Source organism: Chelonia mydas, chromosome 27 (genome assembly GCF_015237465.2).
Source record: "Chelonia mydas isolate rCheMyd1 chromosome 27, rCheMyd1.pri.v2, whole genome shotgun sequence".
Lineage (NCBI taxonomy): Eukaryota > Metazoa > Chordata > Testudines > Cheloniidae > Chelonia > Chelonia mydas.
The window spans coordinates 12,942,918-12,969,523 of record NC_057860.1 but is presented as its reverse complement, the minus strand read 5'-3'; the positions used below and the strand labels follow the sequence as shown (position 1 = coordinate 12,969,523).

Below are 26,606 nucleotides of genomic sequence, written 5' to 3'. Positions count from 1 at the left end.
GCACAGAGCCCAGCTCCACAGCCGGAAGGGCCCCGCAGAGCCGCCCCACATGGGATCAGACAGAGCTGGGAAACGAACGGGGAAACCCAGATCATCGGAGGAGAAATTAAAGAAAGGAAAAGCCCGCGGAGCGTAGGGCACCGGGTGGGGCAGAGCAGGGAGAGATGGGAAGCCCCTCAACAGCACGCCCCAGCCCATCCCACCTGGTTAACCACCCCCCCCCAGCCCCTCCACCTGATTGCCCCGGCCCATCCAGCCTGATAACACCCCCGCCCCCAGTCCCTCCACCTCAGGCCTCATCCCCTGTGCTGCCTCGGCCCGTGGGCCCGTCTCCCCATCCCAGGTCAGACACGTCTGCTCCCCCGCCCTGACCTCCTGCCTCTGCCACGGCCCCTGGGGAAAGCCCCCACCCCCAGCCTGCAGCAGCTGAAAACGCAGCCTGGGGCGCCGGGAAGGGTCCCTCCACGCAGCCCAGGGGAAACGCAGCAGGGAGAACCAGTGACCTCGCGCACAAAGCATCCCCGCCCTTGGGGCCATGGGTTCAAGGCCGGCTGGGGCCTGAGCGAGACGAGCTTGATGGGCCTCAGCCCAGACGCTCCCAGGCGCGGCTCCAGACAGACCTGGGCCGGAGCCCCTGGAGCAGGGGGCAGGTCCCATCCAGGGAGGGGGCTAGCAGGGTGCGATGGGAGAGCCCTGCCATGGACCCAGCACCGGCCAGGCCTGGCTCAGCATCGCCCCGTACCAAAGGTGGGACCCCTGAAGGGTGCCAGGCCCCTGCAGCAGGGGCTGCTCTCCACAGACCCCGGCACTCCCTGGCTGCTCTGCCCCAACCCCAGCCCGGAGCCGAGGTCCCAGCAAACGAGCCCTGAGCGGGCCTGGCCTGGCGCTGGGGGTGTCTGTTGCTGCGCGGGAGATGACGCAACCCAGCCGAGCGGTTGTGAAATGCCAGGTGCTGACCTGGGTGCAGGGGCCTCTGCTGGGGACGGGGCGGCCCCAGGCTCTCTGTAAGCAGGGCCTGGCACCTGGCGTGGGGGGCCGGGGCTGGCCCGTGGCTCCGTGGGGCGATACAGAGAGTCTCCCGCAGCCTGGCATGACAGACCAGCCAGCCCCAGCCCTGGGTGGCACACGCTGCCCTCCGCCGGGGAGCCGGGCCGGTGACGGGGGGGCTGGCGATGGGGGCCGTGGGCCCTACACCCTGCAGGAGCGGTCACTTGCTGCCCTGCCACTAGGAGCTCAGTGCCGCCTGCTCAAGAGGGACCCCCCCCTTCCCCCATTCGTGAGCCCCGTGGGCCCTCGGCAGGCCCCAATCCCAAGGGGAGCTCAGACACCCCGCCCCCCGGCTCCATTGCCCCCGGTGCTCAGAGGGGGGAGGAGCCCCACACCCAGCAGCCGGGGCGCGCCGGGGAACATTCCGCTCCCAGGGAGAGCCGGGCCCACAGTGTTTCCACAGCGCCCGCCTCGGGGCGCCAGGCCCACTGCCACGGCGGGGTCTCTGCCCCACCCCCGCCCTCTAGCCATCTGGCTCCCGGAGGCGAGTTGGCGTCTCGCCCTGGGGTGTGCGTGTCCCAGAGCAGGGACGGGGCATGCCCCCCCCACATCCTGCCCCGTCCCAGAGCAGGGACGGGGCACCCCCCCCCCCCCGCCACATCCTGCCCATAGGGGGTGGGGTCATAATCCATATCCTATTGGGTTCCAGACACCAGCATGGGGCCAGGCACGGAGAGGGATTCCCTGAGGGAACAGGGCTGAGACCCCCGCCACACTCATCACACACGTGGGCCCAACCAGGTCCCCACGGCCCTGGGGGCAGAAGGCCCCAGAACACATTCCCACGAGCACCACGCTGCCCTTTAAAGCCAAGCACCGGCCCCAGGGCCACCACCAGCCGCGGGGATACAGGTGCAGCCACCGCACGGCCCGGGACAGAACCCCGTCCCCAAAGGGCTGGGGCGCGAGGAGCGACTCCACGAGTGGGCGGGCGGCAGCAGCAGGTATTTATCCTAGATGCAAACCAGCCACTAGAGGGAGATCTGACGCAGCCCCCCCCGCAGCCCAGCACCCCCACCCCCACCCCGGCGCCCCACCAGGGGCAGACGCCCACCGCACATGGCAACTTGGGGAAGGTAACAGAAAGTGACTCACAGTTGTAGGTGACACCAGGGTGGGGGGGGCAGGGCGAGGCTGCTTCACGCCCCTCCTCTTCCTCCACTGGGATCCCTCCTGCGAGGAAGGTGCAACAGCAAGGTCAGGCGACAGAGCAGGGCTGTGAGGGCAGCCATTCCCACAAGTCGGGCGCCGTGGTGAGGTTCAGGGGCCAGTCTGGCCCCCCCGAGCGCCCGCCCAAGGGACAGGGCTGACTCACATCCTTGTCCCCATCCGGCTAAAGCCAGGCAGTGCCCAGTTAATCAATCCCACCCCCCGGGCATGCTGGGTCTCCCCATGGTACAGAGGGGGAAACTGAGGCACAGAGCAGGGAAGCAGCTGGCACAGCCAGCCGGTGGCAGGGCTGGGACTAGAACCCAGGTGCCCTGCGCCCACTGTGGGGGTGAGGAGCCGCTGCGGGTGGAGGGGGAGTGGGATGGGGAGGCGGGGGCCTAAAGCTGGTATGCTCAGCTCCATGCCCCCCCACGCTGGGCACAGAACATCTGGGCTCCAACCCCCACACTCTGCTGAGGCTCCCTCTTCACCCCGGGCCCCAGCTCTGCAGGCCAGGGCACGAGCACACAGGGGCTGTCCTCCCCGGGGCTCCGATGGGCTCATCTCTTAGCTCCCCCTGGCAGGGGAAGAGCTGGGACTCCAGCGGACGGCTAACCGCCCTGCAGAGCCCCGCCGGGCTCTGGGGCATTGCTGGGGGGCAGGGGGAGACGAGGAAGAGGTGGCCGCCGGGCGACAGGATGCCATCAGTGAGTGCAATGGCAACCAGGGCCCGTGGGGCTTGGCCTCTCTCGCCTGCTTTGCTCTTCCTCCTGCCCTGCCAGCTGTGGTGGTGGCTTTGGGCAATGTGCCCATCATGTGCCAGGAGCCCCCCCCGACGGGCACCTGCTCCTCGCCCCCCTGCCTGCAAGCTGGCGCCTGCCTGCCCCCCACCAGCGCAAGATGCGGAAAAACCCTCGTACGCTTCAGGCATCTCCCGCCCTGCCCTGGCACCGCACCCGGTCCAAGGGGGGCCCCAGCATGCCCCGCTGCAGACAAACCTATCTGGGGGGCGCCCGGCTCTGGGCAGGGGGCCAGGCCGGCCGTGGTGCCCAGCTCACCAGCGGCCTCTGCTGAAAGCTGCGGCCTCGATGCAAGGACAGCCGGGAAAGTAGGTCAAGTTTGTCTTGGCCAAGGGAGAGAGTCCGTGTGCAGATTTATAACATGGCAACCACCGCCCGGCCGGGCACCGGGGAGAGCCAGCCCGGGGGACAGGGAGCTGGGCCCCATTTCTGAGCTTTAGCATCCCCCCTCCTCTGGAAGCACCAGCCCAAGGTGGAGCGTCAGCGGGGGATGGACCTGGCAAGACAAAGGCAGAGAGCTCCCCAGATGCTGCCGGGAGAGGCACTCGGCCCCCAAGTCAGAGCTAGCCCCAGTGTGATACGGTACTAGGGGGCGCTGGGCCACAGGGAGGGGGGCAGGGGGTGACGGGCTGCAGGGATGGGGGCAGGGGCTCGGCAGGGGCCGCCGGGCTGCTGGGAGAGGGGAGGTGGGGCAGGGGGTACAGAGCTGCAGGGAGGGGCCCAGGGGGGTGCTCTCCCCTCTGGCTCAGAGCTCACCCCGCTGCATGGGGCTCTCTCGGCTGGGATCCCCACAGCAGTCCCCGCTGACAGATCTCGTGGGCCCTCCCCCGGGAGGCAGGGTGTGAACCCTGGTGTCCGGGCCCATTTCCAGCTCGGGAGATTCCCAGCTGCCTCCCCCAACCCCACCCTGCCATCCCGCCTCCCGGGCTACCCCCTTGGCGTTGGCGTTGGCACGGCGACGGGCGCCCCACCCCAGAGCGGGCTGCATGGCGGCAGCAGGGGAAGCCGAGCTCTCTGAAGTGGCATGGAGCCCGGGGGCTGCATTGGGGGGCAGAGATCCCGTCACCCCCACCCCCCGCCTGCCCTTCCCAGGCTCCATCGCTCCCCTGCCCCCGCTGTCATCCCTGCCCCAGAGGGGTCGCTGGGCACCTTCAGGGCAGAGCCAAGCCACAGGTGGGCAATGGCAAACGCCCTTATGGGACAGGGGTCACACAGAGGGCGACGAAGAGAACCCAGGCGTCCTGATGCCCAGGTCAGTATTTTAACCCTAAGTCTGAATCCTGGGTAAAGCAAAGCCTGGCTCGTGCCCCGGCCGGTGCCCGCGCGGGTTCAGACCCTGCCATGAGACCCAGCAGCAAAACCTGGGGCGCAAGCAGGTATGGGGGGGGTGTCCATGCCCAGCTAGAAATGCCCTCCCCGTCCAATACCCTGGGCTGCCACGTGGACCCCCCTGTGGGCACAGGAGATGCCAACACGTCAATCCCAATCTGAGCCCTCAGCCCTGCCCCCGCGTCCAAAGCCGCCAGCCCCTGGTGCCCCCGGGGCCCCCTGCCAGCAGCATTGCGCAGTGCCAGCGTCTCCGGAGCCTGCTGAGCTCCCCGCTCCCTGGAGAGCAGGAGACGCTGCTCTGGCCCGGGGGAAAGGGGTGTGGGCCGCTGGGTGAATCACCCAGACCAGCTCCCAGGCGGGCAGGAACGGGGCAGGTCGGGGCTGCGGGGCATCGGCAGGGCTGTCTGGGAGCCAGAACTCCTGGGTTCTGCAAGGGCAAAGGTTTTCCCTGCTTCCCAGGGGCTGGGGCCTTCCCCAAACCACACCCCGTCTGCTGTAACCATTGTGCTAGATTTTCTCTTCCACCACCCGCCTTGCAACCCCGCCAAATCGCCCCTGATCCTGGGGAATCCCCGCAGGGCTCCCTTCTGCTCCCCGCCACCTCTCTCTCAGCAGGGTCTCCACTGGCATGGCACTGAGGGCCCCCAGTGCAACACCTCCAACCGGGGGTTATTTGGGCGTTTGCAGGCCCCACACTGCCCAGGACGAGCCGCTGGGGCCGGCGCCCCCCCCCCCCCAGCCCCTCCCTCCAGCAGCCCGCAGCTCCCGGCATTGCTCAATCTGGCTGAGTCAGTCACTGGCACGTCCCAGCCCAGACAGACACTGAGCAGAACAGCCCGTGCCACAGGGCCCCTGTTAACCCTTCCCCAGCCGGGCCTGTGCCGATCCCTCCCCCTACCTGCCCTGCGCTCCCCGCTGCCGGGATTGCCCCCCATGCACTCTCCACCTCCACCCCCCCCCCAGGCTCAGCTCTCCTGTTGTCGGGGGGCACAGCCTGGGCCCACTCCTCACTCCTCTCCCTGTCGCCAGCACCGACCCGGACTCGCCCAGGGCCTCATCCAACGCGTGGGGCTGGGTGCCCGCTGAGCCCGCGGGCAGAGAGCAGCCCGGCTCCTGGCACGTGACGGGCGTGAGGGGCAGACAGCAGGAGCGTGGGCAGGGTCAGCGTGGGAGAGGCTCCGAGGGCGTGTGCCCGTGAGCAGGGAGGCCCACGTGCAAGGCAGACGGTGCCAATTTGCTCTCCCTGTCCCCGTGTTTACACAGTCGCAGCGCTTGGCAGCTCTGCACACCACAGCCATGTAGCGTGGGGGGGCCGGGAGCCAGGGCTCCGAGGTTCTCCCCCTGGCTCTGCCCCTGCCCCTCCATGAAACCTTGGGGTCAAGCGCTGCCCCTCTGTGCCAGCGAAGGGGTGCTCTGGGCGTCCGGTATTTGGGGCACACAGTCCCCCCAGGCGGGGGGCACACAGGGTCCTGGACAGCGCCCCCTGTAGCTCCCTCCCACCCAGGCCCCAGGCTGGATCCACCCTCTCGGGGCAGCCAGCCGGGGCCGCTCCCTGCTCCAGGCCGGCTCTTGGCTGTGCCCCACCCCGGGAGCGCCCACACGCTGCAGTGTAAATACAGCCCGGGCGAGGGGCTGCGCCGGGTTCGTTCCATCGGGGATCAGCCGCGCAAACACTTCCAAGTATAGGCACTGGCAGGAAGCCAAGGACACAGGATCTGCGGCCTTCACGGGCCGGCTCCAGCCCTCATGCTGCGAGTCTCCCGCTACCCCCTCGCTGAGACCCCCAGCCGCACAGGGGACCCCCCCACCCCGAGCTTCTGTGCACCGCAGGAGGGGATGGGGCAGGGCTGGCAGCCACCGGCTCCGTATCGCCCCAGGCTGCAACACCCCAGTCCCCAGCCAATCACCCCACCCTCCGCGAGTCAGCTGCAGTGCTGCCAATGGAACCCCGGAGTCCTGGCTCCCAGGCCTGTGCTCAGATCGCTGGCGCCGGCCCCCGTCTCTCTCTGGGGTCATACCTGGGGAGCACTCCCTGCCCCACACTTTGCAGGCCGCCGCTGCTCCCCAGAGGCGGCTGCATTTTGGCAGCACTGCAATTCCCACGGGGGCCGGTAGGAACAACGCAGGATCTGGGATCCCCAGGGGTATGCAGAGAAACCCCCACATCCAAATCCGAATGGGACCAGCCCTCCTCAGCTGGGATCAGGGCTTTACAGGTGGGGACTGTAACTCTTACAGCCCCCTGGGCTGCCCCTGCCCCCAACCTGCAGACGGGGAAACCGAGGCACAGAGCAGGAATGTTCCACCAGCGCTAGAAAGCTTAGTGTGTGCTGACATGATCTCTCCAGCCCCGGCGGGTCTCTCCTGTCTAAGGCGTGTTCTAGCCACGTCCCTGACACGCTGCCACGGGAGGCAGCCCAGCCTCGCCGCACGGGCCCAAGTCAGGTCTGGGAACGGCCTGAGATTTGCAGCCATTCACAGCACCAGCCGCAGCCTCTGGAGTCGCTGCTCAGTGCCTGGGCCCGGCCCCCCAACACCCGGTGAGAGCCCTGCATGCCTCCAGGGGCCCCATAAGCAAGGGCCACTTCTGACATTTCAAAGACGGCTGCCAGGGCTGGGTCAGAGCCAGGGCCGGAAGCCAGGAGACCCCAGCTCCAGCCAGGGCCCGGTGGGCAGAACCCAGCACCGAGGGCGTGAACAGAACGAACGTGGGGGAGAAAACTCAGCAGCATTTCTCACCACGCCTCCCCCCGCACCAGCCAGACACCCAGCTCCCCCCTCCAGCACCGGCCAGACACCCAGCTCCTCCCCCCTCCCACAGACATCCAGCTCCTCCCCCCTCCCACAGACATCCAGCTCCCACCCCCAGACATCCAGCTCCTCCCCCCTCCCACAGACACCCAGCTCCCACCCCCAGACATCCAGCTCCCACCCCACCCCCCCGCACCAGCCAGACACCGAGCTCCGCTCCCCAGCACTGGCCAGACACCTAGCTCCCACCCCCAGACATCCAGCTCCTCCCCCCTCCCACAGACACCCAGCTCCCACCCCCAGACATCCAGCTCCCACCCCACCCCCCCGCACCAGCCAGACACCGAGCTCCGCTCCCCAGCACTGGCCAGACACCTAGCTCCCACCCCCAGACATCCAGCTCCTCCCCCCTCCCACAGACATCCAGCTCCCACCCCCAGACATCCAGCTCCTCCCCCTCCCACAGACACCCAGCTCCCACCCCCAGACACCCAGCTCCTCCCCCCTCCCACAGACACCCAGCTCCCACCCCCCAGACACCCAGCTCCCGCCCCGCTCCCACACCGGCCAGACATCCAGCTCGACACCCAGCTCTTCCTCCCCCTACCCTGCACCAGCCAGACACCCAGCTCTGCCCCCCTCACGGCCAGACACACAGCTCCTCCCCCATTCCTGCACCCCACCTCTCCTCACACCACCCTCCCCACGCTGCCCACAGCCCCCCTGGTGCTGGGGGGGAGGGGTCTCGCACCACGTGGATCTGGTGAGATCCAGTGATGCTAACAGGGAGCATGGAAAGTCCAGCCCAAAGAACAAGCCCCCTTGCCCGCTCTCAGTCCCAGCTGACTCTCCGTATGACCCTGGGCAAGTCCCTTGCCCACCTGCCCTTCCTCTGCCTCGGTTTCCCCACCTGGGCGTGCCACCAGCAAAGGGCCATGGGACTGGCACCCAGCCATGCGGAGCCATGCAGCCGGCCGGGCCCCACCCTCGGGCCATGACCTGGGCAGGGGCACAGGTGTGAAAGGCTCCGTCACGCTCTCAATGAGGTGGCTTAGGGCGAAAGCCGGCGCTGAGCCCGGATAAGCTGCTCTAACAATGACGGCTAATTAACGGCCTCGGAAGAGCCCGCTGCAGCCCAGCAGCCGGGGGAGGAGCTCGGGTGGGCTGCCCCATTAGCACAGCTCAGCTTGGGGCTCCTCCCGCCCTGCCCCTGCCCCCCTCACCCACCCAAGCTGCTTCTGCCCCAGCAGGTCAATCCCCTCCCCACGCAGTTCTCTGCCAGTCGGGGTCCACCCCACGGCCGGCGCCCTGCCCGGGTGCTGCTTGTCCCCCCGCCCCGTCCCCCAGCACGCTGGGCACCCTGCCCCCCAGCCTGCACACCCCCCCAATATACCCACCTCCTTACACAGGGTCCCAAATGCACCTCCCCCACCCAAGGATCCTGACGCAGCCCCCAACTCTCCCTCCCTCCCCGCCCCCCCCAGCGACACTCCCTCCCCAGCACCCGGGCTCAGGGGACCAGACAGGCCACTGCCTCAGGTGCCCATTCCCCTGGCTGGTACCCCAAGGGCAGCCCCAGCTCTGCCCGGGAGCCTCTGCCAGCCCTGCACCCGCAGGGCCACGGGCATTGGGACAGCTCAGAGAAGCTGGTGCTGCAGGGAGCCCTGCCCCAGCTCCTGCCACACGCGTGTGAGGAATCTGGGGCCGAACCGAGAGCCCCCCAGCCCAGACGGGGGCTCCCCAAGTGCTTGGACAGCCCAGGGCAGCCTTGGACCCGGGGAGGGGGGGCTCTGGCGGGAAGCAGAGAGGGCGTCACGCCTGGCGTGGCCAGCCGAGGGGGCAATGGCCCACAGACACTGGGGGCTGCCCCACGGCAATGGCTTTGCCACTGCCTGAAGGACAACAGGTCCCTCCGCACCAGGCTCCCGCCGCAGGGTGACTCAGCCAGACACCCGGCCAGGCCTGGACGGACCCAGCCAGCCGGTGGGCACCAAGCCTGCTCCTGCCTCCCGCGGGGGAAGGGGGGCCCCCCAACCGGTCACCTGTGGAGAGCGGGACTTGAACCTCAGCCTAGGGCATAAGTGAAATAAACTGGCCGAGTCTCAGCCCAGTGACCCCCCCACCCTCCCGTGCCCACCCTGCAAACGCCATGGCATGGTGGTCGGCTCAGTCAGGGGCTGCGGGTCAGGATTGAGGGGCCCTGGCAGAGCTGGGGGGGAGCCCAGGGCTGGGCTGGCAGGGGGCTGCGGGTCAGGATTGAGGGGCCCTGGCAGAGCTGGGGGGGAGCCCAGGGCTGGGCTGGCAGGGGGCTGCGGGTCGGGATTGAGGGGCCCTGGCAGAGCTGGGGGGGAGCCCAGGGCTGGGCTGGCAGGGGGCTGCGGGTCAGGATTGAGGGGCCCTGGCAGAGCTGGGGGGGGCCAGGGCTGGGCTGGCAGGGGGCTGCGGGTCGGGATTGAGGGGCCCTGGCAGAGCTGGGGGGGGGCCCAGGGCTGGGCTGGCAGGGGGCTGCGGGTCGGGATTGAAGGGCCCTGGCAGAGCTGGGGGGGAGCCCAGGGCTGGGCTGGCAGGGGGCTGCGGGTCGGGATTGAGGGGCCCTGGCAGAGCTGGGGAAAAGCGGGGGAATCACAAAACCAAAGCAGCAATGTTTCTCTTGCACCCAGAGCTGTTGGGGACACCCCCCTTTCTCCACCGCACATACCCCAGGGTGGGGGGGCCGGGGCAAGAGCCAGCCCCAGAGGTGCCCGTCCCAGCTGCACTCCCTGGTTTCCCGGGCACGGATCCGAAAACATTTCATTAGCTGAAGTGCCCCCCAGCGGGCGCCTGCAGCAGCAGCCGACCTCCAGCTCCTGTCACCAGCCCAACCAGCACCCTACAAACCCGCCGGGGCCAGCGGGCAGCGCCGGGGCCTGGCCAGCAGTTCTCCACCGGCGCCCACAGGGCACGCTCCACTGGCAGCCCGGGGAAACGACTGTAACAGCTTCCGAGCCGCACTCCCTGCCCCATAGGGGCCCCGCTTTCCTGTGCTTGGGCAGGAACCTGCATCTGCACCCGCCCCACATCTGTGCAACGGCACGTTCACTCCCAGCAGCCAAGTGGGCCCGTGCGGATTCCTGCCACCGACGGGCAACAGGCTCTGCAGGGACAGGGGGGAGGCTTATGCCAGTGACCGACACCCCCCCGCCAAGCGGAGCTCCAGTTTTGTGGCCCAGTCAGTGCTGGGCGTCTCTGCCAGCTAGTGCCCACAGTGGGGGCAGGATTTCTGCTGCCCACACCTGCCCAGCGAGAAAGGGGCTGAAACCCGACAAACTCATTTCCCACGAGGGCCCCACAGCACTGACATCCAGCTAGTCCCCAATCACCTAACCCAGAGCCTCCTCCCAGCTCCCTGCCCTGGCCCAGCCCAGCAGGGATTTTACTGCTGAGCTGGGCAAAACGAGGCAGGTTTTATGGGGCTGAAAAACAACTGGTGGGCAAAGTCCAGGGCCGGGCGGGACCCCGGCTAGGCCGGTGGCTGCAGGGGGGAAGTGGATTTGGGGATGTCGCACAGCTACAGAGCATTGCGGGACCCAGCAAGAGAAAACCCCAAGCCTCAGCCGGAGAGGGGGACCCAGGGGCTGGGGGCAGGAGCTAGTTACCGGGGGGGGTGTTGCCCTAGACACCGAGTGGGTGGATGTTTCTGCCCGCAAGAAACTCGGAGGGCTGCGAAGCAGGACTGAAGGGCACCAGCAGAGCCGCCCACACATGGCTGGGAGCCTGGCACAGGGAACGGGCTGGCAGAGCTGACCCGCCACAGATGTGGCCAGGTGCCAGGCGTGCAGACAGCTCCCAGCGCGGGCTGCACACAGGCTCAGCCAGCCCCGCTGGGAGGCAGGACGCAAGGCCTGGAGCAGCTGGGGCAAACGGACCTCAGGGTGACGGGGAAAGGGGTGCTACGGGGTGGAGCGGGGCAGAGACAGGAAATGGGGCACTTGGAGGGGGTGCAGGGCGCTGGGTCAGGTGGGACCAAGCGGGTCTGGGGGGGGATTTGATCCATGCACCTCCCTAGGGCAGTGCTAGGGGCCTGATGTCTGGGCGAGGGGACAAGGAGACTCCCTCTGCCGGTGTCCCGAGGCACCCAGCTTAGAGGCACTAACTCAGCCCGGGGGTGGGGGGCTAGCCTCGGGGGGATTCCCATTGGCTGGCATCTCGCTACCATCACCGTGGAGCGGGATATCTGAGAATGAGGTTGAAGTGCGTGGTACCAATTGGGTACAGCCAGGCCAACATTCCCAGGCCTGGCATGGAGCCCCGCCGGTGGGTCAGGCCCTCCAAGGGGCACAGAACAGTGTCGGGGGCTACGTGAGAGTTCATCCCTGCTTAGGGCGGATTTAATCGGGGGATGCCCGTGCCAAGGCCTGGCAGGTGCTCGCAGCTAGTGGGACCTTTGCAAGCTGATTAACCAACATCATCAACAGTTGGTGGGGAGGGGCCGGGCAAGCGGCAGAATCGGGGAGGGTGGGCATGGGCGTGTCACTGAGCGTGTGTACATGGAGGGGTGTGAATGAGTGTTTGTGTGGGTGCAGACGCATTCGTGTACATGTGTGAGTGGATTAAAAGGCACAGATAGGTACATGCACCGGCATGTGCATCAGAATGCATGGCCATTTGCACACGTGTGTGAGGCTACATGCGTGGGAGTGTCTGTGAGCAGGTCTGTGTCCAAGTGCCATCTACCCATCCTGGGTGCACACCTGAATTTAACTGTGCACACCAGGGATCACGTGCGCTGTCTCTCCACCTCTCCGTCTCTGGCTGGGTGTGCATATCCCATAGGTGTGCACACCAGCATGTGTGCGTGCACGCCCCGTCTCCGGCTGGGGATGCACACCAGCGTGCACACCCCCTCTCTGGCTGGGTGTGCACACCAGCGTGTGCGCGTGGTCTCTGCCGGGGTAGGCATGTCCCCGGAGGTGCACACACCGATGGGTGGCTGGGGACAGCCAGCACATGACTAAATGCAGCTGGAATCCCAAGCATTCGGTGGCAGCAGCTGGGCTGCTCGGAGTGGCTCAGGTTTGGAAGGAGGATGCCATGCGGATGACATAATAGAGACATGGGACCCAGCCTACCCCCATGGCAGGGAGAAGACGCCCACTGCCACCCCCACACCGGGCACTGCGGCTCTGACTGCGCCAGGGGTGAGGAGTTTAAGCCAGAGCACGCGGCCTCGGCCTCTGCTCCATGGGAGGTGACGATCTCGGTGCTACAAGCTCCCTCCCCGCACAAAGACAGGCCGGGATCTACCTGGCAACAGAACAAACAATTGTGAAATCAACCGGCTGCCAGCACGCTCCCGTGTAAAGAACCCACAGACCGCCAGCCTGCACCTCCCTGCTGCCGCCCCGCCAGGGCTGACCTACATTGGGAGGGCAGGGGTCAGCTCCAGGCTGGAGGGCCGGGGAGGGTTGTGCTGGGGGAGATCGACCTCTTGAGAGTCAGTATCAGGTGTAAAAGTGTTTGTGCAGCTTAGAAAAAAAATTAAAAGCAAAAGATGACTCTAAAAACGTGCCAACAGGGCCCATGGTAGCAAATGAATGCAACATTTGGGCCTGTTTATGAAGTGGGTGACATAAAATACACAGTATTAAAATCACACACACACACGTGCACACCTCTTCCCCCCCCCCCAGCACGGAGATCTCCCGCTTCCTTACAGCTTGTGAGATTCTGCCTGACAAGCCAATCTCCCACACCCTGAAAAACAGGAAAATTAACTTTTCTAGAAAACTTTTTTTTTTTCTGTCCTGGGACTTTGATTTCAAGAGTTATAAACAGCTCATTGTTGGGCGTGTGGTGTCAAAGGGAACTGCGCTGAGCAGCTTGGCAGAGCCAGCATGAGAAGGTGTTGGGGGTTTTAAATCCAATCACTGATCATTAGAAGACTTAGCATTTTATGCTTTGCATGTCGCCTTTTGTTTTCCAAAGGATCCCCAGGCTGAGCAGCGTGCCGCCAAGATGCAGCCATTTCTGGGATGAGAGACAGTAAACCGCATACAGGACTCGCTGGGATGACGCCTCTGGCTAAAAGCACAGGACTTCTGGGTTCTATTCGCAGCTTTGAGAGGGGAGTGGGGTTCAGTGGTCAGAGGAGGGGAACTGGGAGACAGGACTCCTGGGTGCTAGTCCCAACTCCACCCCTGGCTTGCTATGTCACCATCCTCACTCGGCGCCTCAGTTTCCCCACCTCCCATGGTTGTTGCAAAGTTTCACAAACCTCAGAGGGGAAGCGCGGGAGGCCTTTACTGACAGGAGGGGAAGCTCTGACCAAGGGGACCAGAGCAAACACCAGCTTTACGAGAAACACCACAGGATGCTGAACGCCCCCAAGGATGGTCTGACCCACGGCTGGGGGAAAGTGCGAAAACCCCTCCTGTTTCACAACTACAGCCAGAGAGAGCTGTGGAGCCCCCTCTTGCACCATCGCTGTGAAACCACCATCCCCTGGCCGGATGGCCAAGCTCCCCCTGGGGGCAGGGCGCAGGGCTCAACGCCCGGGGCCGTCCCCAGGAGACGGAAACCTGCATCCTGGGCCGGAGAGAGCTGGGGCCGAAACCGCGTGGTAGCCTACGTCAGTGCCCAGGGAGCGAGTCCAGCTAACGCCCCAGCGACACGGCCACCCTGCGACCCAGCATATGGGCCAGGAGAGGGACCGCGGCAGAGAAAGGAGGGGTCAGCGCCCTCCGGGGACACAACTGATGGGGCACTGGGGGGCGGGAGGCAAAGCTGGGCCAGTCGCCAATGTTCCCTGACACCTGGCGAGGGGGGCAGGCAAGAGGTGCCGACGCCAGGGCCTGGACGGGTTGGGGGACGGGCAGAATTGCTTCTGCTCCAGAGACTAGCCAGACTTTTGGCAAAGAAACCCAAAAGTTTGCGGGGCTTGCGAGCAGACAGCTCCCCAGGGAGCTCGGCGCGGCCGAGATCTCACTGGATTCCAAGACACCTGATTGGCTGGGGATGCACGAGTCGGAACCCTGGGGGAACCAATCAGCATCTGGGATTCCCCAGGGAATCCCCTGCCCGCAAACTCCTGCCCCACCCAACACAGGGCTCAGCAGCCTGTGTCACCCCCCACCCCCATGGGCAAGCCCTGGCCCTCCTGGCTCATGGAGCCCAAGGGGTCCTCCTCCCCCCTGCAGCTGGAGAGGAGGGGACCGGCACTGGAAGGGTTAAACCAAATGCCATCCTGGCCGCTGCTGGGGTTGCAGGGGAGAGCCCTGGGGGGAGGCACGCCAGCGGACGGGGTCCCAGAACAGGGGCTGCCGGGGGGCTGTTCTGGGCAGGAAGGCAGCCTCGCGGCCCCAAATTGGGAGTTCCTGCCAGCTGCTTCCGACTGCGGTTCACCCAGGGAATCCCCGGCTCCCACTGGCCCATCACCCGCCTTGGGCACAACCCTTCCCCAGCCGGCGGGGTGGGCAGGGGGCTCGCGGCACACGCGGGTCACCGCTCACTCAGCCCAGTGCCCCGGCTCGGGGCCTAGCGGCTGGGGTCGCCATACCGGCGCTCTCTGCTCGGAGCCCGCCACTCCCGTCACACGAGCTACCACCCTCCCCCAGCCCCGGCAGCCAACGTGTAACGAGCACCCTGGGGCTCAGCTCTCCCTGCCCCCATCAGAGTCAGTCCCCTGCCCTGGGAGCATGAAGGGCTGACGGAGCCGGGGCGACTGAACAGCCCCCACCCCACTCCACTCCACTCCGCAGGGCCCCCCCCGCCCCCAGGGCCGGGAGCAGGGTTTGCCCAGACGCTGCCCAGCTGGTGCCTCTGGGCTCCTGCAGATTCCCAGACATGCGACCCTAATGCCTGCGCCCTGCCCCCATTCACCAGCTGCGCAAGGACCCGGGTGCAGCCAAGTGCCCATGGGCCAGGTCACCAGCGTCTGCTTCCATGCCCCATGTCACGGGGTGGGGGGACTTGAAAATGACTCTCAGCCACCCGCAGCAGTAAATGTCTGGTCCCCTGCATGAGACCGGGCAGCAGGATGCCTGGGTCCTATTCTGGCTCGATGAGCAAGTGGGAAGTAGGAGTTCAGTGGTTAGATCAGGGCACCAGCACTCAGGACTCCTGGGTCCCATATCTAGCGTTGTCAGAGCAGGGGGGCGAGTGGTTAGAGCAGGTGGACTGGGGTGGGAGTCAGGACTCCTGGGTTCCATCCCAGTTCTACCACCACCTTGCTGAGGGACCTTGGGCAGGTCACAGCAACTGCTATCCTATGTCTTCGCATAGCGCCCATCACTGTGGCATCTGACCTCTCTGTGCCTTGGTTTCCCCATCTATAAAACAGGGCTGGTGACCCTGTCCTGCACCCGCAGAGCACGCCGAGGTGCCTGGATGAAGGCTGTTGTCACTGGCCTAGTCCCTGAGCCCATCCAAGTGGCGTCCGGGCAGCCCCCGTAGGATGCCCTGAAGGACGTGTCTGCACTGCAGCCGGGGCAGACAGACGCTGTGGCTCAGTCCCAGGGTCGGGTGGGCTGGGGGGTCCCTGGGTTGGGTGGGCTGGGGAGCCACAGCGCTGGTGTCTCCCCTGCGGCAGCGAGGCTGGGGCAGCCGGTTCGGGTTCGTGCTCCGGGGCTGAAAAGAGCAGTGTGGACGTTTGGGCCGGAGAGCGCCCCCCGGCTGGGTCTCGGAGCCCAGGCTCCAGCCCGAACGGGGTCGTCAGCCCTGCAGGGCGAAGCCCGTGAGCCTGAGTCAGCAGTGCCGAGCTGAGCCCGGTTCCAGGAGGTCGATCCCCCACTGCGCCGAACTGGGAGCCGCCCCGGAGCCGTTCCCCCCGGCCTACGCTTCAGCTGAGGTTTGCTCCAGCGCTCAAACGCTCCCCGCCCCACCCCGGGGAGCCAAGCACACCGGCTAACGCAGCTCTGTGCACCCCGGCCAGCCAGCCTGAACCCTGTTCCCCTACAGGGGCTGGGCCGCGCTCTGGCAACCTCGCACACCCAGCTGGCTGCGGGGCCCTGGCAGGAAGTCGCACGGCGCAGGCGGAGCCAGGAGGTGTCTGCCGATGTGCCAGTTGCATGCTACTCTGTGGCCACAGCCTTGCGAAGGGGGAGAGCGGCTGAGTCACCAGGTTCTTGGCCCTGCTCCGCCCCGGTGCAAGGCGCTGTCTTCATCACAAGGCTCTGCCCTTCCTTCCACACAGCGCCGGGAACAGCTGCTACCCAGGCTCCCGACGCCCCCCAGGAGGAGCTGGCTGGGCAGCACCCCCCCCCCCCCCCGCCCCGCGTGGAGACACCAGGGCATAGAGCAGGGCAGAGTCTCAACCGAGGCTGGCTCCTGGCCCCCGCTGGGCTAGGAAATGCTCCCCAGAGCGGGGAATAGAACCCAGGAGTCCTGATCCCTCAACCCCCACCCCAACCACGACACTCCTGAACCCAGGGGTCCAGACGACTCCTTCGCTGCTCCAGCCACTAGCCAGGGCTCCTTCCCCTCCCATCCTTGCTCCACCAGCCTCCTGGAGACCCCAGCCCACGGCCCTGCTGGGGGGAGGGGAGGGCACAAAGCCATGGGAGAGCTGGGCTGGCCCCGCTTCCCCACCAGGTCCCCAGTTCTGAATTCCAGGCGTCCTTGCAGCCAGAACCCAGCCAGGCCAAGGAACTTCCCTGTGTCGGGGCCAAGGGCCTGTCCCGGCTCTGCCTCCCAGGCCGCTGGGGCTGCTGTGGGATCGCACTGTCAGCGCTTCCCAGGAGGGTGGCGACCCACATTCCAAGCGCTCCTCCCAGCTGCCTGTGTCTAGTGCAGACACGGGGGTGGAAGGGCCCTCCCTCCCCTTGCACGGGAGCACACAGAGGTGCAGTCCCTGGGGCCCGGAGCGGAGAGGGGAGAGCGGCTGATGTCCCCAGCTCTCCCGCCAGAGCGTGAGCCCTAAGCTGAGGCTGTCCCCTGACCCCCCCCAACCCAAGGTGCCAGAGGGGGTGCCCAGGTGTGGGGGGTGCCCCTACATTCTTCATCCCCTCAGCGAGGCCCCCTCCTCCGCCGCTTCCCGGGTACTGGGCAGAGAGGTTGGGGCTGCGGGTGTGGAGCTGGGGAAATCAAACCCTGCCCTGCCCGTCTTAGCTCTTCCTTGCCTGCTTCACCGCGGTGGGCACACCACGGGCACGCACACGCCTGCTCATCCACGCGTGTGCGCAGGAAGGAACACACGTGCCTCTCTCCACGAACCCCTGTGCGCTCCTACTCCACACGCGGGGATGCATATGCAGGTCCGTGTCCGCGCACACGCTCCTGAGCCTGTGTGCACGCCAGAATGCACCTGTGCGCATGGGGCACGGATTCACCCTTGCACACGCAGGGGGGCGGGGATTTGTGTCTGAGTCCATGGTGGGATGCAGACGTACACATGGATCCACGTGTGCACGACTCCATGTCCGCAGCGGCACGCATGCACATCGTTTGTCTACTGCAGGGACTTTTGCCAAGAATGGGGCGGGGGGGGGGGGGAATCCATTAAAGAAACCTCCAGCTCTCAGCGAGTTCCTCACCCTGAGAAACACCCTGGGGCCCAGGAGAAAAATTAAAAAACCTCAAGGAGCTGGGGAGAGGGGAGGTGCGGGGGGGGGGGGCGGGGGGTCCTGCAAACTGGTTCCACAAGGTGCTGGCCCAGGCGTGTGCCTGCCCTCAGTTCCACAGCAGGGAAGGAAATGAAATCCCTGAAGCCCCCTCCCTCCCCCAGCTCTCCCCCATCCCAGGATGCCTTGGGACAGGCTGGGGGGGGGCCCTGTGCTCAGGCAGGGGCACACAACAGCCCCCCCACACCCCTCCCATGCATCACGCCCAGGCAGGGACCCACCCTCAACCCACATGCAATGTCCCGGAGAGCTCAGATCTCCCCATTCGCATCCAGTTCCTACCATCTGCCTCGCCCCTGTGCGGGCAATCCGAGGCCATGGGGCGGGAGGGGGGGAGGAAGCGAGCGCAGGCCATGGAGAGGGCAGCTCCGAGGGCTGGCGCAGCCAAAGGTCATGCCGGGCGAGCCGGAAAAGCCGGCGCAGGGTTTGCCCCACAGCCATCACTGTTGCGAGGCCCCTGCTCACAAGCCCCACAGGCCGAGGGCTCCCTTGGCGGCTCCGCTCGGCCCAGGGAGCAGACAGGGTGGCAGGGCCTTGGAGCAGGACGGGGGTCAGGAACGTTTGATGCAGTGTGGCCACAAGCCAGGCAGAGACGGTGCCCGCCAGGTGCCAGGAAGCAGAGAGCTCAGCTGCATGTGCACCCCTCCTAGGTAACACCAACGTGCTCACGCAAACCCCAGCTTGCTCGTGCGCACCAGGGCGCCTACCCCAGGGGGGCAGCTTGATTTCTCGGTGCCTCTGTTCCCCACCCGTACAGTGGGGAAACCCCGGCTTTCTCCCACCCCATGAGTTCTGCGGGGATAGGCCTGTCCGGGCAGCGCCCGGCACGACGGGGCCCCGATCTCGGTCATTATGTGTCTGGGCAGCGCCCGGCGCGACGGGGCCCCGATCTCGGTCACTGTGTGTCTGGGCACTGCCCGGCACGACGGGGCCCCGATCTCGGTCACTGCGCGTCTGGGCAGCGCCCGGCAGGACGGGGCCCCGATCTCGGTCACTGTGTGTCTGGGCACTGCCCGGCACGACGGGGCCCCGATCTCGGTCACTGCGTGTCTGGGCAGCACCCGGCAGGACGGGGCCCCGATCTCGGTCACTCGTGTCTGGGCACTGCCCAGCACGACAGGGCCCCGATCTCAGTCACTGTGTGTCTGGGCAGCGCCCGGCCCGACGGGGCCCCGATCTCGGTAACTGTGTGTTTGGGCACTGCCCAGCATGACGGGGCCCCGATCTCAGTCACTGCGTGTCTGGGTGGCGCCAGGCACGACGGGGCCCCGATCTCGGTCACTGAGCGTCTGGGCGGCGCCCGGCAGGACGGGGCCCCGATCTCGGTCACTGCGTGTCTGGGTGGCGCCCGGCACGATGGGGCCCCGATCTCGGTTACTGTGTGTCTGGCCGGCGCCCGGCACGACGGGGCGCCGATCTCGGTTACTGTGTGTCTGGCCAGCGCCCGGCACGATGGGGCCCCGATCTCGGTTACTGTGTGTCTGGCCAGCGCCCGGCCCGACGGGGCCCCGATCTCGGTTACTGTGTGTCTGGGCACTGCCCAGCACGACGGGGCCCCGATCTCAGTCACTGCGTGTCTGGGTGGCGCCCGGCACGACGGGGCCCCGATCTCAGTCACTGTGTGTCTGGGCGGCGCTCAGCACAACTGGGCCCCGACCTTGGTCACTGTGTGTCTGGGCAGCGCCCGGCACGATGGGGCCCCGATCTCAGTCACTGCGTGTCTGAGCACTGCCCGGCACGACAGGGCCCCGATCTCGGTCACTCGTGTCTGGGTGGCGCCCGGCACAACTGGGCCCCGATCTCGGTTACTGTGTGTCTGGGCAGCGCCCGGCACGACGGGGCCCCGATCTCGGTCACTGCGTGTCTGGGCAGCGCCCGGCACGATGGGGCCCCGATCTCAGTCACTGCGTGTCTGAGCACTGCCCGGCACGACAGGGCCCCGATCTCGGTCACTCGTGTCTGGGTGGCGCCCGGCACGACTGGGCCCCGATCTCGGTCACTCGTGTCTGGGTGGCGCCCGGCACGACTGGGCCCCGATCTCGGTCACTCGTGTCTGGGTGGCGCCCGGCACGACTGGGCCCCGATCTCGGTTACTGTGTGTCTGGCCGGCGCCCGGCACGACGGGGCCCCGATCTCGGTCACTGCGTGTCTGGGCAGCGCCCGGCACGACGGGGCCCCGATCTCGGTCACTGCGTGTCTGGGCAGCGCCCGGCACGACGGGGCCCCGATCTCGGTCACTGCGTGTCTGGGCAGCGCCCGGCACGACGGGGCCCCGATCTCGGTCACTGCGTGTCTGGGCAGCGCCCGGCACGACGGGGCCCCGATCTCAGTCACTGTGTGTCTGGGCAGCGCCCGGCCCGACGGGGCCCCGATCTCGGTAACTGTGTGTTTGGGCACTGCCCAGCATGACGGGGCCCCGATCTCAGTCACTGCGTGTCTGGGTGGCGCCAGGCACGACGGGGCCCCGATCTCGGTCACTGCGTGTCTGGGCGGCGCCCGGCAGGACGGGGCCCCGATCTCGGTCACTGCGTGTCTGGGTGGCGCCCGGCACGATGGGGCCCCGATCTCGGTTACTGTGTGTCTGGCCAGCGCCCGGCACGACGGGGCCCCGATCTCGGTTACTGTGTGTCTGGCCAGCGCCCGGCACGACGGGGCCCCGATCTCGGTTACTGTGTGTCTGGCCAGCGCCCGGCCCGACGGGGCCCCGATCTCGGTTACTGTGTGTCTGGGCACTGCCCAGCACGACGGGGCCCCGATCTCAGTCACTGCGTGTCTGGGTGGCGCCCGGCACGACGGGGCCCCGATCTCAGTCACTGTGTGTCTGGCGGCGCTCAGGCACAACTGGGCCCCGACCTTGGTCACTGTGTGTCTGGGCAGCGCCCGGCACGACTGGGGCCCCGATCTCAGTCACTGCGTGTCTGAGCCACTGCCCGGCACGACAGGGCCCCGATCTCGGTCACTCGTGTCTGGGTGGCGCCCGGCACAACTGGGCCCCGATCTCGGTCACTCGTGTCTGGGTGGCGCCCGGCACAACTGGGCCCCGATCTCGGTTACTGTGTGTCTGGGCAGCGCCCGGCACGACGGGGCCCGATCTCGGTCACTGCGTGTCTGGGCAGCGCCCGGCACGATGGGGCCCCGATCTCAGTCACTGCGTGTCTGAGCACTGCCCGGCACGACAGGGCCCCGATCTCGGTCACTCGTGTCTGGGTGGCGCCCGGCACAACTGGGCCCCGATCTCGGTCACTCGTGTCTGGGTGGCGCCCGGCACAACTGGGCCCCGATCTCGGTTACTGTGTGTCTGGCCAGCGCCCGGCACGACGGGGCCCCGATCTCGGTTACTGTGTGTCTGGCCAGCGCCCGGCACGACGGGGCCCCGATCTCGGTCACTCGTGTCTGGGCAGCGCCCGGCACGACGGGTCCCCGATCTCGGTCACTGTGTGTCTGGGCACTGCCCAGCACGACGGGGCCCCGATCTCGGTTACTGTGTGTCTGGGCAGCGCCCGGCACGACGGGGCCCCGATCTCGGTCACTCATGTCTGGGCAGCGCCAGGCACGACGGGGCCCTGCTCGCTGTTGGGGTCTTTTGGCGCTAACAGGTTATAAACTACTATGACGACTTCTCCAACAGCAGCTGCCCGTCATCTTCTACCAATAACCGCAGAACAAGCCAGACCCCCCCAGTCTCCACAAAGCCCCCACCCCTTCGCCAGAGGTGGCCTCCAGCTGACAGGACAGTCAGCTGGGTTTCCTGATAGCTTTAGCAGAGCCATTAATTGTGTATGTGGCAATGGACAATGACAAGGGGAAGGCAAAGAAAGCTGGGGAGCGATCCGGGGATGGTGGGGGAGGGACTGCAAGGCGGAGACAGCTGCATACAGGGTGCTTTGCTGAGCCGCTCCAGATAAGAGCGCCAGACCCGGCCCTCGGTGGGCTCGCAGGTGACTGTGCCCCCCGGCCTGACCTCCCACGCTGCCCCTGCTAGCCCCTTCCAGGGTCACCTGGCACGGTCTGCTGGAGATCCTGAGCAAGTCATCCCAGACTTGTGGGGGGATGGACAGGGGTGCCATACCCGGCCCAGCCCAGTACGCTCTCCTTCCACTCCCCAGAGCGGGCCCATTCACACTCCGAAGGGACATCCCGGTGTCACAGGTCACCTGCCCCCCCCAGCCCAAACCAGCTCCAGCAACCACAAAATCGCTGCAAAAAATTAAATGCATTCCTGACGCCGCTCGCCAAGTTTGGAGAGGGGGTGGGGCCAGGCTGAGCTGAGCGCCCTCCGCAGGCTCCCCGGGAGCGGAGCCTGTGAAGCCAGGCCAGCTTGGGTGCAGGCAGAACCTGGCTGAAGTCTGACGGGGTCCCTGTTTTCTGAGGGGCGACGGGGTGATGTTCAATCCAGCAGGCCAGGGCCAGGGGCTGGCTGGGGGCACGCTACAGAGGGCCTGACCTTGCATGTGTCCCCACAGCACTCAGACCCACGCTGGATTGGGCCCCCACATTACCCCCACCTCTGGAGCATGCTGGCCACGGCTGTCACTCTCCTTTACGCAGACTTGGCCGCTGACACCGCGACTGACTGTCGCTGCTACGCCCGTGCCGCCCGTCTGGAGCCTCCCTGGGCCGGGGAGCGGAACCCCACTGCACGGGTCCAGCGGTATGCCCCACTCCCCCACGGATCCCCGGCCACAAGTGGGGGGTGGCGGGGGGGGGGGGGAAGGGGAACACTGCTCGCTCCTACCCCTCCCTGCCACCGAAGAGGAGTTGTTCAATCCGTCTGGCTCTGCCGGAAAAGGGCCGTGCCAGCATAACGGAAACCCACGCAGCCCCCCTAGGACCCCCCTGACTTGTGATCAGCCAGCCACATGCCAAATGGCCCTGGTTTTTAAGAAAATATTTACCCATATTTTCCTCCCCGCTCTGCCTCCCCCTCCCCAACTCACCCCCCCTTTGCTCCAGCAGCCCCCCAACATCCTCCCCCCTGCAATGGTTGTTCGCTCGCACACAGGTCCTGGCGCCCCACCCCATCCCCTTTAAAAGCAAAAATACCATTGCCAGGCAGTAGAAAGCTGGGGATATTCAAAGTCAGAAACACAGAGAGAGAGAGGGTGCCCCCCCAAAAACTGGATTACCCCCCCCCCCCAATAGCTCCTGTCCTGCAAACAACTCCTTCCCGGGCCTGGCTGGTCAGCAGAGTCAGCGTTGCCATCATTCCAGGGGAGATTAGAGGCGCTTTGCCTGCTGCATATCTGTGCGGCTGGGGGACCCAGCCCCAGCGCCCGGGGTCCCGAGTGCCAGGGCCCAGACTGGCACGGCGCGGGGCGAGCTATGCACACAGTAAACAAACCGAGCTTTTAAAGGGCTGGCGCTGTCTGGCAGTGCGTGTGTCTGTCTGTCTTGCCCCTCCAGCTAGGCCAGGGCTCTCCATTAGCTGGAGAGGGAAATATAGGTTAATGCCAGCCCGGGGAGTGGGCGGGGGGGGCGGATTAAAGCTGGGTGTCAGGAAGGAACCTGGGATCCGGGCTTGGGGGTAGGGTGGCGTTGGGGGGACGGTGAATTAGTAGGAAACACAACACGGTGCAAAATACAAAACCCAAGCATGTGTGTGGGGGGGGGGAAGAGATAATTGCCCCCTCCCCAGCCCGGGCCATGGCACTGACAGGGCCCTGGGCAGCAGGGAAGGGGGGCAACAGAGAACCCAGGAAACCGGATAGCACCTGGGGGGGGAGGCAGAAGGGGCACACTGGGCGGGTAGCCCCCCCCGGAGCAGGGGGAAAGGCAGGAGGGGGGTGGGGGGGCTCAGCCCTGTGACTCTGCAGTTTAATCCCTCCTGTGCACGGGGGAGGGGGGCCGTGCACAGACACCCCCGTGCAATGCAATGCAATGCAATGCACGCGCCCCCCCCCGCACTCACCAATGCACGGGCCCCCCCACGCACGGCCCCCAGATCCTGCCCCGCAGCGCACCCCGGTGCCTTACCTCGGCGGGGCTGCTCCTCGCCTGCCCCCCGGCTCTCCGCCCCGCTCTCCCGGCAGGAAGCGGCGGCTCGGCGCGGCTCGGCTCGGCTCGGCCCGGCTGCGGGGGCCCCGGCGGCCCCGGGCCGGTGGCTGCGCGCGCGGGGCCGGGTCTGTAAATCCGGGGCTGGGAGCGCGGCTCTGGCTGCGTGTCCCCGGGAGCGGGCTGCGGAGCGCGGCGCGGCCAGGCTCCGCCCCGCCCCGCCGGCTCCTGCCGCGGCCCCAGCCCCCTTCGCCGGCGAAAGGCCGCTCCCTGCCGGCCGCCCGGCTCGCTGCGCCCGGCCCCGGGCCCCCGGCCCTGCCCCGCCCCGCCCCGCCCCCGCGTTCCCCTGCGCCCCCCCTCCGTGCCCCGCATTCCCCTGCCCCCCATTGCCTGCGCCCCCCCGGCCCCTCCTCCCCGGGCCAGCCGCTGCGCCCCCCCCTCCGTGCCCCGCATTCCCCTGCCCCCCATTGCCTGCGACCCCCCTCCGTGCCCCGCATTCCCCTGCCCCCCATTGCCTGCGCCCCCCCGGCCCCTCCTCCCCGGGCCAGCCCCTGCGCCCCCCCTCCGTGTCCCCCATTCCCTGCCCCCCTTTCCCTGCGCTCCCCACCCCATTGCCTGCACCCCATCCCCTCCTCCCCGGGCCAGCCCCTGCGCCCCCACTCTGTGCCCCCCATTCCCTGCACCCCCACCCCGTTGCCTGCACCCCCAGCCCCCACTCTGTGCCCCCCATTCCCCTGCCCCTCATTCCCTGTGCCCCCATCCCATTGCCTCCACCCCCCCGTCCCCCCCTCCCCGGGCCCAGCTCCTGCGCCCCCACTCTGTGCCCCCCATTCCCCTGCCCCCATTCCCTGTGCCCCCACCCCATTGCCTGCACCCCCAGTCCCCTCCTGCCCTGCGCCCCTATTCTGTGCCCCCCATTCTGTGCCCCCATTTCCCTGCCCCCCATCCCCTCCTCCCCAGGCCCAGCCCCTGTGCCCCCATTCTGTGCCACCATACCCCTGCACCCCATTCCCGTCCCCAGCCCCTGCTGCACCCCCCATTCCCCTGCCTCCCAGCCCTGCCCCCCCACCCTATTCCTCTGCCCCCCAGGCCCTGCCCCCCCACCGCATTTCCCTGCCACTCCCCGGGCCCAGCCCCTGCACCCCTCACCCCATTTCCCTGCACCCCCCATTTCCTGCATCCCCACCCCATTCCCCTGCCCCCAGCCCCTGTGCCCCCACCCCATTTCCTGCCCCCCAACCCCTGCATCCCTACCCTATCCCCCTGCACCCCAGCCCCTGTGCCCCCCATTCCCTGCTCTTCAGGCCCAGCCCCTGCGCCACCATTTCCCTGCCCCCCAGCCCCTGCATCCCACAACCCCATTTCCCTTCATCCCCAGCCTTCCCCAGGCCCCAGCCCTACATCCCCAGCATCCCCTAATTCCCTCTCCCCCCGCACTCCGTCCCTCCTCCAGCCTCTCTGCCCCCACCCCATCTCACTGCACCCGCCATGTGCTCCAGGACACAAACAACCCAGTTATTTTATCACATTAGCCAATGTGGTCTAGTAGAGTAGTCTGAATGCAGGACTCCTGGGTCCTACTCCCAGCACCTTCCCTGATGGCTGCCTCTAGGTGCCTCAGTTTCCCCATTTATCAAACGTGGCTATTTCCCAAGTGAATGTGTGTGGTGCATGCACACTGCTGCCCTCTACTGGCTGCAATAAGAGCTGCTACACTGCGTGTCACGGTCCCTTTACCGCATGCTCCCCTGTCTGTATGTTGTCCGGCATCTTGTGCATTTGTAAGCTCCTTGGGGAAGGGGCCATCCCTTTGGTCTGTGTTCGTACAGCGCCTAGCACCATGGGGCCTGGTGCGTGACGGGGGCTCTCAGCTGTTGCTGCAATTTGGATAATAACCATAAAAGTCCCCACGTGGCTTATAGCTGAGTGGAGATTCTCGGGGCTCCGAGCGCAGGGCCTGGGAGATCTATCTCCTGCTGAGTCTAGACACTGGCTGGGCCTAGATTTTTTGCAACTCCTGGGGCGTAGTCAAGATTAGCTAACGTTTATGAATCCCTTTGAAGGCAGGAAGCATGCAGGTTAATTTTCATTAATGATAATAAAGAACACCATGTAAAGCAGAAACCTCTTCATAACAGGGAGACCGGGGCTGGGAGGAGAAGGAGCTAAGCCGCTGGGCTGCCGTGTGCGCCACTGAACACCGACTTCTCCTTTTCCTCTGTAGTCGTCAGCTTTGCCGGTGGCTCGTGCCAGAGAAGCCCTGTCAAATTGAACGCAAAGTGATCACTGGTCTATGGGCTCCTGGCGGGTTCTCTCCTGGCTGTGGAAATCTATAGGATGATTAAAAAACCCCACACCCACTCTTCTGTAGAAAGGATTAAATTCCGTAGGTCATTTGTCACTTCTGTAGGACCCCATCAAAAGATTATGGAGCCCTAATGGTTTCTCCCTTGGGAAATCCCGTTGGCTTGTTCACGAGGAGACGCCCAGAGCTTGGAGTTCTGAGGAGTCGTCGTCTTATGGTAGCACCTTGGCGGGTTGTGCTAGGCTCTGCACATACACCGAACAGGACAGTCCTGGCAGCACAGTTTGCAGTCTAAGGGCAAGTCAAGGCACCAGGTGGATCCAGACCGAGCGCCAGGGAAGCACCAGCAAACACTGGGACAATATCAGCAGTATGACCAGCACTGCTCTCAGCACACCAGCCTAGCTGAATTCCAGCTCTGGTTAGACACCACCTAAATCCTTGGCACTGGCTAAATGTTAATTCTTCACCGGTCCAGTGTCTCTCCTGGTGGCCACAGGGCTGGGACAGCTGTCGGTGAGGTGGAAAGGCATGGGGAGGTTGGCCCAGAGGGCAGGGGAGCTCCGGCCAGCGGCAGGCAGGCAGGCTTCAAGGAAGCTGGGTCTAGATGGGTGCAAGTGCCTGGGAGGGGTGCAGAGA

The 26,606-nt window shown here is 66.5% G+C and overlaps 1 protein-coding gene across 1 annotated transcript in view; it reads right to left on the bottom strand.

Moving 5' to 3' along the window:
* The window catches only part of THRA (thyroid hormone receptor alpha), a 48,678-nt gene extending 24,824 nt beyond the window's left edge, over positions 1-23,854 (bottom strand). Inside the window, exons 1-2 of the mRNA XM_037886837.2 lie at positions 23,645-23,854; positions 2,143-2,220 (exon numbers count right to left, since the gene is read on the bottom strand). The gene's annotated coding sequence lies outside the window, so the exon portion shown is untranslated. The remainder of the gene's footprint in view (positions 1-2,142; positions 2,221-23,644) is intronic.
* Positions 23,855-26,606: the final 2,752 nt, after the last annotated feature.